At 40.6% G+C, this 14,216-nt stretch overlaps 1 protein-coding gene across 1 annotated transcript in view; it reads right to left on the bottom strand.

Annotated features, from left to right (window-relative positions):
- Positions 1-14,216, bottom strand: part of LOC118002762 (circumsporozoite protein-like) — a 583,926-nt gene that overhangs the window by 313,517 nt on the left and 256,193 nt on the right. The gene's annotated exons all lie outside the window — the stretch shown is intronic.

The raw sequence follows: 14,216 nt of genomic DNA on the forward strand, positions 1-14,216 counted from the left end.
TTTTTTTTTTTTTTTTTTTTGACAGAGAGAGATACAGCGAGAGAGGGAACACAAGCAGCGGGAGTGGGAGACGGATAAGCAGGCCTCCCGCTGAGCAGGGAGCCCGATGCGGGGCTCAATCCCAGGACCCTGGGATCATGACCTGAGCCGAAGGCAGACGCTTAACGACTGAGCCACCCAGGCGCCCCTCTCTAGTTCTTTAAGGTGTAGAGTTAGTCGGGATTTTTCTATTTTTTTGAGTGAGGCTTGGATGGCTATGTATTTCCCCCTTAGGACTGCCTTTGCAGTATCCCATAGGTTTTGGACCAATGTATTTTCATTCTCACTGATTTCCATGAATTGTTTAAGTTCTTCTTTGATTTCCTGGTTGACCCAAACATTCTTGAGCAGAGTGGTCTTTAGCTTCCAAGTGTTTGAATTTCTGCCAAATTTTTTCTTGTGATTGAGTTCCAGTTTTAGAGCATTGTGGTCTGAGAATATGCAGGGAATAATCTCAATCTTTTGGTATCGGTTGAGACCTGATTTGTGACCCAGTATATGGTCTATTCTGGAGAAAGTTCCATGTGCGCTCGAGAAGAATGAGTATTCTGTTGTTTTAGGGTGGAATGTTCTGTAAATATCTATGAGGTCCATCTGGTCCAATGTATCATTAAAGCTCTTGTTTCCTTGTTGATTTTCTGCTTAGATGATCTGTCCATTGCTGAGAGTGGAGTATTGAGGTCTCCTACAATTAACGTATTGTTATCAACATGACTCTTTATTTTGGTTAACAGTTGGCTTATGTAGATGGCTGCTCCCATGTGGGGGACATAGATATTTACAATTGTTAGATCTTCTTGTTGGATAGACCCTTGAAAAATGATATAGTGTCCTTCTGTGTCTCTTATTACAGACTTTAGTTTAAAATCTAATTTGTCTGATATAAGAATTGCTACCCCAGCTTTCTTTTGAGGTCCTCTGGCATGGAAGATAGATCTCCATCCCTTCATTTTCAGTCTGGATGTATCTTTAGGTTCAAAATAAGTCTCTTGTAGGCAGCATATGGATGGGTCCTGTCTTTTTATCCAATCTGCAACCCTGTGCCGTTTTATGGGAGCGTTTAGGCCATTCATGTTGAGAGTGATTATTGAAAGATATGAATTAATTGTCATCATGTTGCCTGTGAAGACGTTGTTTTTATAGATTGTCCCTGTAAATTTCTGTTGTAGATCACTCTTGGGGTCTTTCACCTTTTATAGAACCCCCCTTAATATTTCTTGCAGGGCCGGCTTAGTGGTCACATATTCTTTCAACTTCTGCTGGTCATGGAAGCTCTGCACCTCTCCATCCATTCTAAATGAAAGCCTTGCCGGATAAAGTATTCTTGGCTGCATGTTCTTCTCATTTAGTACCCTGAGTATGTCTTGCCAGGCCTTTCTGGCTTGCCAGGTCTCTGTGGATAGGTCTGATGTTATTCTGATGTTCCTCCCTCTGTACGTAAGGAATCTCTTCTCCCTAACTGCCCTTAAGATGGTTTCCTTGGTTCTAAGATTTGCAAGTTTTACTATTACATGCCAGGGTGTTGGCCTGTTTTCCTTGATCTTAGGAGGGGTCCTCTCTGCCTCTAGGACTCGAATGTTTGTTTCATTCCCCAGATTAGGGAAGTTCTCAGCTATGATTTGCTCAAATACATCTTCTAGTACTCTCTCTCTCTCCACTCCCTCCGGGATTCCAATAATTCTGACTTGGAACGCCTCATGGTGTCACTTATTTCTCTGATTCTATTTTCATGGATTCTGAGTTGTTTTTCCCTGGCCTCCTCTTTTCCCTTTTTATCTGTTATATTGTCTTCCAGGTCGCTTATTCGCTCTTCTGTCTCAGTTACCCTAGCTGTTAGATTATCTAGATTGGATTGGATCTCATTGATAGCATTTTTAAGTTCTGCCAATTCACCTTTTATTTCTGCCCTTAGAGACTCTATGTTGCCATTAATTGATTTCTCCATTCTATCCATTGTCTTCACAATTGTTAGCCTGATTCCATCTCTGACATCTTGGTTATATCTGCATCCATTTGTAAATCTGCAGCATAAGTCATAATCTCTGAGTCTTTTCTGTTTTGGGGGCTCCTCCTCCTAGTCATTCTGTTGATGGGTGTTTGAGGGAATGTATAGAGTCCAAATTATTGACCAGAACCCAAGCAAGATGCACCTGTTTTCTTGGGACCTTAGTGTTGCTGGCCTCTTGTTTTCCCAGCCTTTCTTCTGCGGGAGGAGCCTGCTGTGCAGTTACTCAGGCAACCCTGTTTGGGTGGAGTTGCCCTGCGCCCCTGTGGCAGGGGATGGGCTCAGTGGGAATCAGTCTTTGGGGCTTTTGTTCTCTGGCGGCTTTCCCTGGTGGCTTTCCGCGTCTCTTCCGCGAGTCAGAGCAGAAGAGATGGTTTCCAGCCCTCTGCCTCAGAGCAGAGAGACCTCAGTCCGTTCTTCAGTGAGCTCTCCGGGCCACACCATCTCCGTTTCTGTCCGTGCTGCTATAAACTGCAGCCTCCTGGGTTGTGCGCTCCCAGTCCTGCCTCCAGGTCGGGGCACATCTCTGCCCTTTGTGCTTCTAAAACCGCCAGCCGCCCCCAGATCGCACGCGGGATCCTGCCGCTTCGGGTTTCCACCCCGGGGGCTGCCCTGAAGTTCTTTCCCGATGCTACCGGTCTGTGAGTCTGTGCCTGTCCACAGCGCACGAGGCTGTCACTCACCGGCGGTGCAGGATCCCTACATCCAGGCACCCTCCCACTGCCGTTTATCCTCCGATATCTGCCCGCAGAATCATGGCTCTCTGCTTCGTACCTCAAAACCAACCGCCTACGATATTCTGTTTGTAGAGATCCAGATCTTCTTACATCTCAGGCTGGTTTTGTGGGTGCTCAGGGTGGTCTGGTAGATATCCAGCTCAATTCCGGGGACCAGTTGAAATAGGGTCCCCTACTCCTCTGCCATCTTTCCCCCCTCTCCCTTTCTTAATAGCAGAAAGCCCTCAAGGTCCATCCACGTTATGGTAAATGGCAGGATTTCCTTCTTTTTAATGGTTGAAAAATATTCCACTCTATATACGAACCACATTTTCTTTATCCATTCATCCACTAATGGACACTTGGGTTGTTTCCATGTCTTGGCTATTATAAATAATGCTGCAATGAACATGGGGGGTGCAGATATCTTTCCAAGATAGTGATTTCATTTCTTTTGGGTAAATACCCAAAAGTGGAATTGCTAGATCACATGGCATTTCTATCTTTAATTTTTTGAGGAACCTCCATATTATTTTCCATAGTGGCTGTACCAAGTTACATTCCCACCAACAGTGCACAAGGGTTCCCTTTTCTCAGTTCCACCTCTTAGTGCAGATATAAATTTCAGTAATACTAAACGTAATCAGAAAGACAGAATTCCATAAAGTAAAAAATTGGCACTGGAGAAAACACAACAGTTGTGACTGAGCATGCTCCCCCCCATCCCCTGCTTCCACACTTGAAGTCTGTATGTTCCAATTAACCACATGGGGGGAAACCAACTCAGGCTCAAGCCACACTGCAACCAGTGAGATACAGAAGCAAATTTAAGAGTGGACAGTAAAACTAAGCTAGATGCAGAGTTTAGCCCAGGAGATCCACAAAGTTTAAGCTCAGGCCTGTTTTGGTAAACACAATAATTAAGGAGAGGGGATGTGGGCAGAAAGAAGGTACAGTTGAACCAGCAACACATGTCAGAGAGAAGGTCCAGGTGACTGATGAGAGCAACAAAAGCAACAAGAGCAACACTGGTTTCCTGGACATGTATTCATAAATGACTATATTTGATTCTTTGGAATCCTAGGAGAGCTCTGCCAAGAGTTAGCTAGGCTAGGAAGACTTAGAGTCAGAAGAACAGAAGGGCTATGATCATTCGCTTAGAAACCAAGCACATTTGTGTTGGAATTCTGGTTCTGCCACTCATTAGTAATAATAAGTACTCATTAGATGGTACAGTAGCAGATAAGCCAGGGTTCCAACTCATAGAGAGGGGTCAGAGAATAGTTGACCATGCAGATGACAGCAGCGGGTTTAGTGCAGGAAAGCAAGGCTGGAATTGGTCAACATGGGGAACTAGGTGAAGGGTGGGAAGTGGCAGTGGTAGACCCAGGGCTGGCTTCATAGGTGTGCCACTTTGCTGCCACATATAGGGTCTGTATATTGTTTCTAAGCACAGGGCCCCATACTTGGTTTAATGCTTTGCTGTTGCAATCTTGAAATTCTCAGTCTTTTTTTACATTTTGCACCAGACCCCACAAGTTATGTAGCTGATCCTGGGTAGGCCATTATGGGCACAAAAGACATTTCAGACACTGAAGATATTGCAAGCAACCACAGATGTTGAGATAAGGCTTCACTGATTATAACTGGCTTAGATTTCTCTGGGACTTGCATGGCAAGACACAGAATCCAACTCTGGGGGGATTGAAAAAGGCAAAAACAGGACAAACTAGACAGGAGAGCAGGGAGTGCTATGAATAATTACCCCAAGACAGCAGGTGTAACCTGTGACTCTCCAGTCAAACAGGGAGAAATGGTCACTCCATAAATAAGCCATTCTAGCAAACTATTCTGAAGTTATTCCTAAAGGGCAAAGTTGGCAATAAATACAGAAGATATGATCATGACCACAAAGTGCGTTCATAGAAAATTCAGATCTATTTTTGGAGGTGGGGAGAAAGGGTAGTTATTATCTTATCTTTGAAAGGATGATCAAAACAGAATAAAATTTTATGTAGCCAAAACTTATGTTTGAAAAGCTGCGCATATGGTGATAATTGTTGCAGCTGGGTAGATGAGTATATGAGGTTCATTACACTATTCTCTCTACTTTCATGCATGTTTGGAAATTTCATAATAACCATTTTTAAAAGAAAAAACAACTAATTTAGATTTTTTTATTGCTATTATATTGAATAAATATTTCTTAAATCTAATAAATTATTTGATTAACAACTTGCTATCAAATGACTTCAAAAAATAAATAGGAAAACAATCTGATTTGAGAATGATTTTCGTGTCAAGTGTGCTCAATTTACCCAAGTAAATAAACAGTGCTATTGCCAGAATTTCTATATTGAGGGACTTAGCAATATAAATCTAATTGGAAAAAAATCAGAAATTCTGTCTTCAAGCTCTGTTTACATAGAAATCACATTATTTTTATTTAGATTTCAAAGTTGATTTTGAATGGCCTGGGATGGATGTGACAGAGCTTATGGGAAATTAAAGCTCTTGTATTAGTCACAAAACGTTAGATGGTACTACAGATCCAAACTGACTCCAAATCTCAGTGGCTTAGACAAACTAAGGCTTGTTTCTGGCTGGTGCTATTGCCTATCAAGGATTAACAAGACGCTCTGCTCCCCTCACTCACCCAAGGGATCCACGCTGGTGGTGACTCGGCTATCCAGTTATTGTGCTATCTGGAACACATGGCTTCCTCTATCCCTGTGTCAGGCAACAGAGACTAGAGAATCACACATTGTCTCAAAACATGAGTGATATATCGCTTCCACTACCATTTCATTGGCTGAAAACTGTGATATGGAAACCATCTGACTGCAGAGGGGATCACATGGAATATTCAGCTAGTATTACTGTTTCCACTATGTCCCAACCACTCCTTTGGACACTGCAAGAAAAATACAGCCCAGGATTTCTGGGGTCTTCAATCCTAGAATCTGAGCTACACACCGAATGAGAATTAAAATGTCATTGATAGGTCTGGAAATATTTGTTCAACAAATTAATAATGAAAAGAAGATTAGAGGGTGAAATTTCTAACTTTTTCAAACACTAAATAGTATTCATTTTCATATAAGAGGCATGATTAATTCAAATGAATATTAGCAATTCATTCAAACCAGCATAGCTGACCTTTTAACTGCCAATACTTTCCTAGCCATTGTTATGGATAATAGTAATGTTTATTTTAAGATGAATGATTATTTTAGTCATCTATTCCTGTATAACAAACTACCACCTAGGCTCACTTGGGTGGTTTCACTTGGGGTCTTTTGTGCAATTACAGTCAAATGGTGGCTAGGGTTAGAATCATCTGAAGGCATCTTTTCTCATTGGGCTGATACTTCTGCTGAGATGGCTGAAACAGCTGGGAGCTGGCTGGGCATCTCTCTTTCCACACAGACTCTCCAAAATCCTCACTTGGGCTTTTCTATAGCATGGCATTCTCAGGATAGTTGGGTTTCCACAAAGCAGACAGCCTCTCCTATAATAAGTACTGGAAGAGCACAAGACCAAAACTGCAAGCCTTCTTACCCCTATACTTAGAAGTCCCATGGTGTCACCTCACTGTACTCCATTGAGTCACAGGGCCAGCTAAACTCCAAAGAAAGGAAAGAAGCCAAAGGTGTGAGTACGAGGAGGCATGGTTCACTGGGGTGCCATCTTTGGAGACAAGCTATCATTAATCAGATATTTCATTTAATCCGACCCTAATTTCCTACATTCTAAATAATTCATTTTCAAATGCAAGTCCAAATTTGTAAGGGTTTATATTATGTCGTTTGCTTTTTCACAGTTTTTGCCTTATCCATTAAAAAAAACTGTAAATGGGATATGACAGTTTGCAAATGTATAAGAATTGGTATTGGAGATCTTCCCTGATCTCTAGATTTATAATGCTAGGATGTCAACTGGATGTCAACTCTAGTTAAGAATGTTGCCACTTTGCTATTCTGGTCAAATTCTCAAATATATGAGTGCAAGTATCAGGAGGAATACAACAATTGGGGAGGATAGTGCAGGTCTTCCATTTTATATGTGCAATCATATAAATTGTGTGTGTATACATATACACATATATGCATATATAGTATAGTTATATACGTATATGCATATATACGTATATACGTATATATGTGTATGTATGTCAGCGTGTGTATATATATATGTGTGTGTGTATAATGTGTGTTTATATATAAAATATAGCTGTCTAAAGTAGATGGCCTGGCATTAGCATCTAGGCCAAGAAGTTCCCTACTTAACAGAAATAATTTACAGAACATAAACATCAGATTAGACAAGGTTACCTCACAACCCTAAACTTCACTGAATAAGACAAAAACAAGGCCACTCCATAATTACATCCAAGCAGAGAGAAAAACAAGACCACTGTCCAAATCACAAAAGTGACCAAATATTCCCCTCGCCCTGGTAACATGAGTGACTGTTGCTTCTTTATCACTTACATCTTTAGCCTTGCTCCATTGATCCCACCTTCTGGATAAAATTATTAAGATATCCAATCATAGAAATACTCCTACTTCCTAACAGTTGTCAATCCAGAACAAATCCCACTTCCTTATGGCTCACCAAAATCATCTAACCAAGGCCTAAATCCCATAATGAGTCCCACCCAACAATACCCTCTTACTCAGATTTCCCTCATTTTGTATGCTATGCTGTCTGCTTCAGAGCAGCAAGCAACAAGCAATAACTCTAAATTTGTTTTAACACATGTGTGTTCATGGTAGTCTTTGGCTGATGAGCATTATAATAATTTTATATAACATATGAAATGTTTTCTATTTAAATTACAAAGTTCAACAAATGCACACACAGATAAAGGGGGTCAATTTTGTTCAGAATCCTGAACGAGAATAAACTGGAAGTTTACATTTGTTTCCATGGACCTCAGAGCACCAAACAACCATACACATATTCCCAACATTGGGGTTTCATCCCTGAAATCTCATGGCAACCACATTAATCTCAAATGCATAACATAGACAACATAAAGGCAACATCACATTGACCAGTGATTCAAAGTATGGACTCTCCTGGCCTCTGGCAGCCTATACTTCTCCTACCACAATGCTTGTTACCAGAACTAACACCAGAGAGGAGGTGAAATGCATTTACCTCAATCAACTCACAATTATCAGCTTTGATGTGAGCCTCAGTTAAGGAGAAGGTAGAAACTAATGATTTGGAGAAAAGAGAATATATATGGATTTGAGGCCCCCCCTTCCCCATTCTATCCCTGCTGTTACGTCATATAATTCATTCCATTCATTCAACAAATATCTCATGAGCTCCTACTACATGCTGAGTACACATATTTTCATATACAAGTATGAAAAATTATGTAAGACAATCTGGGAAGGGTACTCACTGTAGCCTATTTTTTTAAAGATTTTATTTATTTCACAGAGAGATAGAGAGCACAAGCAGACAGAGAGGCAGGCAGAGGGGAGGGAGAAGCAGGCTCTCTGCTGAGTAGGGAGCCCTACGCAGGGCTCCATCCCAGGACCCTGGGATCATGACCTGAGTCGAAGGCAGCCGCTTAACCAGCTGAGCCTCCGAGGTGCCCTTCCCTTTAGCCTTTTATAAGTGGACCGCACACAGCTATTTTCTCTTACCACATGAACACAGTGATGTGTTCTCTTCCTTCATTTAACACCAACCCTTCCAGATAACCAAATTTCTGCTGTCAACCTTGCATATGGCCAGGTCTATCTGCTGCTCGAAAAGGACACGGGGATTCCAGGTTGAATTTTCTTGAGTAAACTGTCACTCATTAACATACCGCATCTTTTCCTAAAATTCACAAGTTATCCTTTTAATGAGATGAATGTTAATGTTCTTACCTACCAAGGACTACTCTAAACACAAAGCTTACAACGTTACAAAGTTTAAAGGACTAAAGAGACGTCAGTTGATTGATCATTATTGACCAAAACTTTACAGCGAGCTTTTAAGACACAATGCTTGGATTGGTGCTAATTATCCAAAAGAAAAACTTCCCATTTCTAAGTTATAGGAAGATAGCTATTTTATATTTATAAGGAATGTGCTGAACAGCAGATAGAAAATATGATGGGAAATACAAAAGTTTTCTAAAGAGAAGTATACAATATGCATTAAAAATATCACAATTTCAGTTCCAGATCTGAAGATACCAGTCAGCCAGTCACCATTCTTATTTGTCTGTGTCCCTTATTCAAAATTCAATTCATAATGACTTTTATTCATAGATATCTGTAAGCACATAAAGCTTTATGTGCATTCCTTACACAACTGAAAGCATTGGAAAAGACACTTTTTTTTTTTTACAAATAGGTTCTCAAATTATTCCAAATAAAGCACCAAGTTAGTGCATTTTATTTATTTCTTTTTAAAGATTTTATTTATTAGAGAATGAGATAAGGCATGAGAGGGGGGAGGGTCAGAGGGAGAAGCAGACTCCCCGCTAAGCAGGGAGCCCGATGCGGGACTCGATCCCAGGACTCCAGGATCATGACCTGAGCGGAAGGCAGTTGCTTAACCAACTGAGCCACCCAGGTACCCAAGTTAGTACATTTTAAATAAATGGTGTGGGGGCGCCTGGGTGGTGTAGTTAGTTAAGTGGCTAATTCTTGGTTTCGGCTCAGATCGTGATCTCAGGGTCATGAGATCGAGTCCTACATCAGGCTCTGTGCTCAGCTCGGAGTCTGCTTGAGACTCTCTCTCCCTCTCCCTCTGCCCCTCCCCTTCTGCATGTGTGCATGCGCACACGCGTGCTCTCTCTCTCTCAAAATAAATAAATAAGTGATAAATAAATGGTTCTTTTTAAATAAAACTTATTAATGAACATATTAAAATCTATATTTTCGGGGCACCTGGGTGGCTCAGTCGTTAAGCATCTGCCTTCGGCTCAGGTCGTGATCCCAGGGTCCTGGGATGGAGCCCCGCATCAGGCTCCCTGCTCAGCAGGAAGCCTGCTTCTCCCTCTCCCACTCCCCCTGCTTGTGTTCTCTCTCTCGCTGTGTCTCTCTCTGTCAAATAAATAAATAAATAAATAAATCTTTAAAAAAAAAGATCTATATTTTGAAAATTGTCTATTTGCAAATAGACTGATCTATACTTGAGTGGATATAAGCACTTGTTTCAACAAAGAAAGTTAACTGTGTAAAAATAATTTCAGAGTAGAAATAATACCTAAAGGCCAAAAAGTCGTGTTCGGTCAGTGCAAAACTGAACTATTAGTGAAAATGATTTTCAGTGGCCCTAAATTAGTCTAAAAACTTCAGGGAAATAGTATTGTCCACTGATTAAATGACTAGGGTGCAGCCACCTGGAGAACAGTCTGGAGGTTCCTCAAAAATTAAAAATAGAGCTAACCTGTGACCCAGCAACTGCACTACTAGGTATTTACCTAAAGGATACAAAAATACTAATTCAAAGGGATACATACACCCTAATGTTTATACAGCATTATTTACAAGAGCTAAATTATAGAAACAGCCCAAATGTCCATTGACTGAGGAATGGATAAAGAAGATGTGGTATATATAGACAATGGAATATTATTCAGCCATAAAAAAGAATATAATCTTGCCATTTGCAATGATGTGGATGGAGCTAGAGAGTATTATGCTAAGTGAAATAAGCCAGAGAAAGACAAATACCATATGATTTCACTCATATGTGGAATTTAAGAAACACAACAAACAAGCATAGGGGAAAAAAGAGAGAAAGGCAAACCAAGAAACAGACTCTCAACTATAGAAAACTGCTGGTTACCAGAGCGGAGGCCCCGTGGGAGGAATGGGTTAAATAGGCGACGGGGATTAAGGAATGCATTTGTTATGATGAGCACTGGATATTGTATGGAAGTGTTGAGTCACTAAATTGTACACCTAAAAGTAATATTACACTGTATGTTAACTAACTGGAATTTAAGTAAAAACTTAAAAAAATAAATCTAATTAAATGGACAGGAAAAAAAAAATACTACGGTGCCGTAACCTAACAGAACCAACCCTCTGTCACTGGACGAGTTAATTAAATGTTCAAGTTGTCAATTCCCTCACCTATAAAATATTGTCTCCTTATCATAGAGATATTGAGAGGATTAAATGAGATAATGCATGACAAGAAATTAGCGGACACCACAGAGTAAACATTCAGTACATGTTAGGTATGATGATGATAATGTTGAAGAAGGAATGGTGATGATATTAATTCTCAAACAAGCACGTATCTACCTGTACCAATTCACTCATTACTATATCTATATTTGTATCCGTCTGAGGTTTACAAATAGTGTTATGAAGACAAATAGAAAAAGGTCCACTTTTCCTAGTGAATATAAATCCATGACAGTTTCTTTTCTGAACTGTTCTGCTGATGCCAAAAATCAGAGGAAGACACAAAGCTAGGATCCAGGATAGAGTTACAGTCATCCTTTCAACCTCAGGCTGAGAATTTGTGTAGGTACTTTCAAAAACTGAAGGCAATAAGCCTATTATATTGCAAGCACAGAAGACAAAGGTTTTTGTAATAAACACAAATTTAGAAGGGAAGGATTAGCTCACGAGTGACAAAGAGGAATAATTATTCTGTGTGGGATAGGGGTATAAAAGGATTACCACCCACTAGGCCAGCTCAAGAGAATAAATCTCAGAGTTTTCAGCAGCTGCAAGTCTGGGGATCCTGTAAATATTCACATAATATTTATAAAGTTAAAGTTAAAACCCACTGTTATACAACCGAAGAATATAGTGCATCATGCCATGGTAGGTGTATCAATCAGAAAACAGTCAGAAAAATTGTTGGAAAAACAGAGCCCATACCAGGCAGTCAAAGAGAAGGAATTTAATATAGGGAACTAGTCATAAGGCTATTGGGAAAGCCAAAAAAACAGCCAGGGAAAAATGAGGGACGCTGTCACCTTCTTTGAAGCTGGGGGGACCACAGGGAGGTCCTCAGAGGCCAGCATCAAGGGCTGCCTCACACCAGCTAGACCCACACGGAGGCTCAGAACATGGAGATAACACTGCCCAAAGCAAAGGAGGGGGGAAATATATTTCTGTTTCTATCTCTTCCCAACCAGCCAATGGCGCCTCCAATTGGGAGAACCTATTTAGCAGTCAGTTAACAAGGGAGCCTGGGAACGTAGATGTCAAGAGATGGCATGGAGTAGATCTGAAAACAAACAAATGACCAGCACAACAGGTAAACGCCAAGGAAATCTACCAAATATAAAAAATGTGCCACTCCCTTCAGTTAGGGTTAAAGGGGATCCTCAGTACAAAAGAGATGTCACCGATACTAGTTTTAATCAGGCTACCATTTGGAAATGCCATCAAATTAAGCATCCCAATCCAAATGGCACTGCGAAGACTGAAAGTCTGCCTATATAACCACATTTCTTTCAGCATGTGAGAAGGCAAAAATGAAACTCCTTTTTGGTAGCTCTTCTGCTCCTGGATTTCATTTACAGGTAAGAATTTACAGAACACATTGGGAAATGTATACAGGATGGTTACCATTTAAAATTGGCTTGGATATCAAAAACTACACAAAAACCATCTAATCATTCCCAGATTTCACTTAAAAAGGTCATTGTAATATTGGAAAGCTAAAAGGATACATTCTAAGAATTAAGGACTGTCCCAAATACTACCCTGTCTTCACTTTTCTCATTTCATTGCAACATGTAAAAAGTTTGCAGGACCAGCGCAGAGTCATAGATTCACATTAGACTATTTCACTGGGAAGTTGTCAGAAGGATTGTATTGGCTTGTAAAACTGAGTAAGTCCAAGGGGGGAAAATCATGGAATTGTAGACCAACTGAAATCATGTAACCTTGGACAATATACTCTCTGCCTCACTTTCTTTAGACTGTGAAGATTAGATTAGAACATCTCTCCATCTTCAGGGTGAGTGCAGAAATGTGACCAGCGACTTGCTCAACCCAGTCTCTGCGAGGTGTGAGAACAGAAATCAAAAATACTGATTAAAACCCAGTGTGCATTTTCAGGAAATGCAGGAAGTAAAAGAAAACTGGATATTCAAAGCAATCTCCCTAGACTGGAGCCACTGTCCCTCTTTCTAGGTCGCCTTTTTCCTTAGCTCACACTCACAAAGCAATATATCCTTCCAAAATTAACAAAAACTACAGCATCCACACAAAGCTAATGCCAGTGGAAGCAGACCCATCGCCTCAAGTTTTTTCCACCAACAAATCGATATAAAAAGAGTCACAGTGGGACGCCTGGGTGGTGCAGTCTGTTAAGCATCCGATTCTTGGTTTGGGCGCAGGTTGTGATCTCAGTGTCATGAGATCGAGCCCCACACTCAGCATGAAATCTTAAGTTTCTCTCTCCCTCTGCCTCTGCCCCTTCTCCCAACGTGCTCACTCACTCTGTCTCTCTCTCAAATAAATAAATAAATAAATAAATAAATAAATAAATAAATAAGAAAAAAGAGGCACTGTGAGAAAATGTTGCCTAATGGAAGAATGTATTTTTCTCTTATTAATTTCTTTAATATTTTTATTGATATCAATTTCTTGCGAAGAAATTATGAAGAAAAGATAAAAGGGAGAATACAAAGAGTGCTCACATTATGCTGATGCTGGAGTAAATTATCACCAAGACTAACTGTCTACAGAAAGTCAATAAAATGCGGGAGAAAACGGGAATATAAACCATTTATAATGTGCTTCTGCTACTGTCATTCCAGCCTGCCTAACTGACCTGAAAAGCCTACACGAGAATTCAGACCAATAAAGCAAAAGACAAAAGGGAGCTTATTTCTTGTTGGTCTCAAGGTAACTTGAATTCAAGTCCTACTCAGCTTTTAGAGTCTAAACTTAGTGTTCTCATCATGCGCTGCTTCCAAAAGAAGCCCGTGTAGTCACCTGTGTGAATGGCTTACCAACCTCAAAATCCTGTTTTGTTTACACTCAGAGACACAACAGTGCCGTGCTGGCTTAACTTCCCCTAAGAGGCGAAGTACTGTTCAGTGTTGTTTGACCAGAATGCAGACTTTAATCACCCTGAGTAACAAGGCGAAAAAGTGATTCTTCGTGGTATCAGTACATTTTCAGATGTACTGGTATATACACTCTTAGAGACCCTGTGTGCCATGCACACACACACATATATATCTGTGTGCACAAAAACGCACACATGGGAACATATGCACTTTCCTAGAATAGAAAGGACAGAGAGAGAATCTTAGGTTGAAGAAAAAGAGGCAAAATCTATTCTCAGTAATTGCCAGGTTGACTTCCTTAGCTATGCACTGAGGAGGGCTTTGAACGTCGAACTTGGACATTTCCCTCTCACTGTGACCCTCGCGTAGCCCTGACCGGAGACCCGGGGTGGAGAGAAGTAACCAATGAGGAACTCCACAGCCTTTTGCCAAGGGACCACCTTCA

This window comes from Mirounga leonina, unplaced genomic scaffold (assembly GCF_011800145.1).
Source record: "Mirounga leonina isolate KUSES-001 unplaced genomic scaffold, KU_Mleo_1.0 Mir_115, whole genome shotgun sequence".
In the NCBI taxonomy this organism is placed as follows: Eukaryota; Metazoa; Chordata; class Mammalia; order Carnivora; family Phocidae; genus Mirounga; species Mirounga leonina.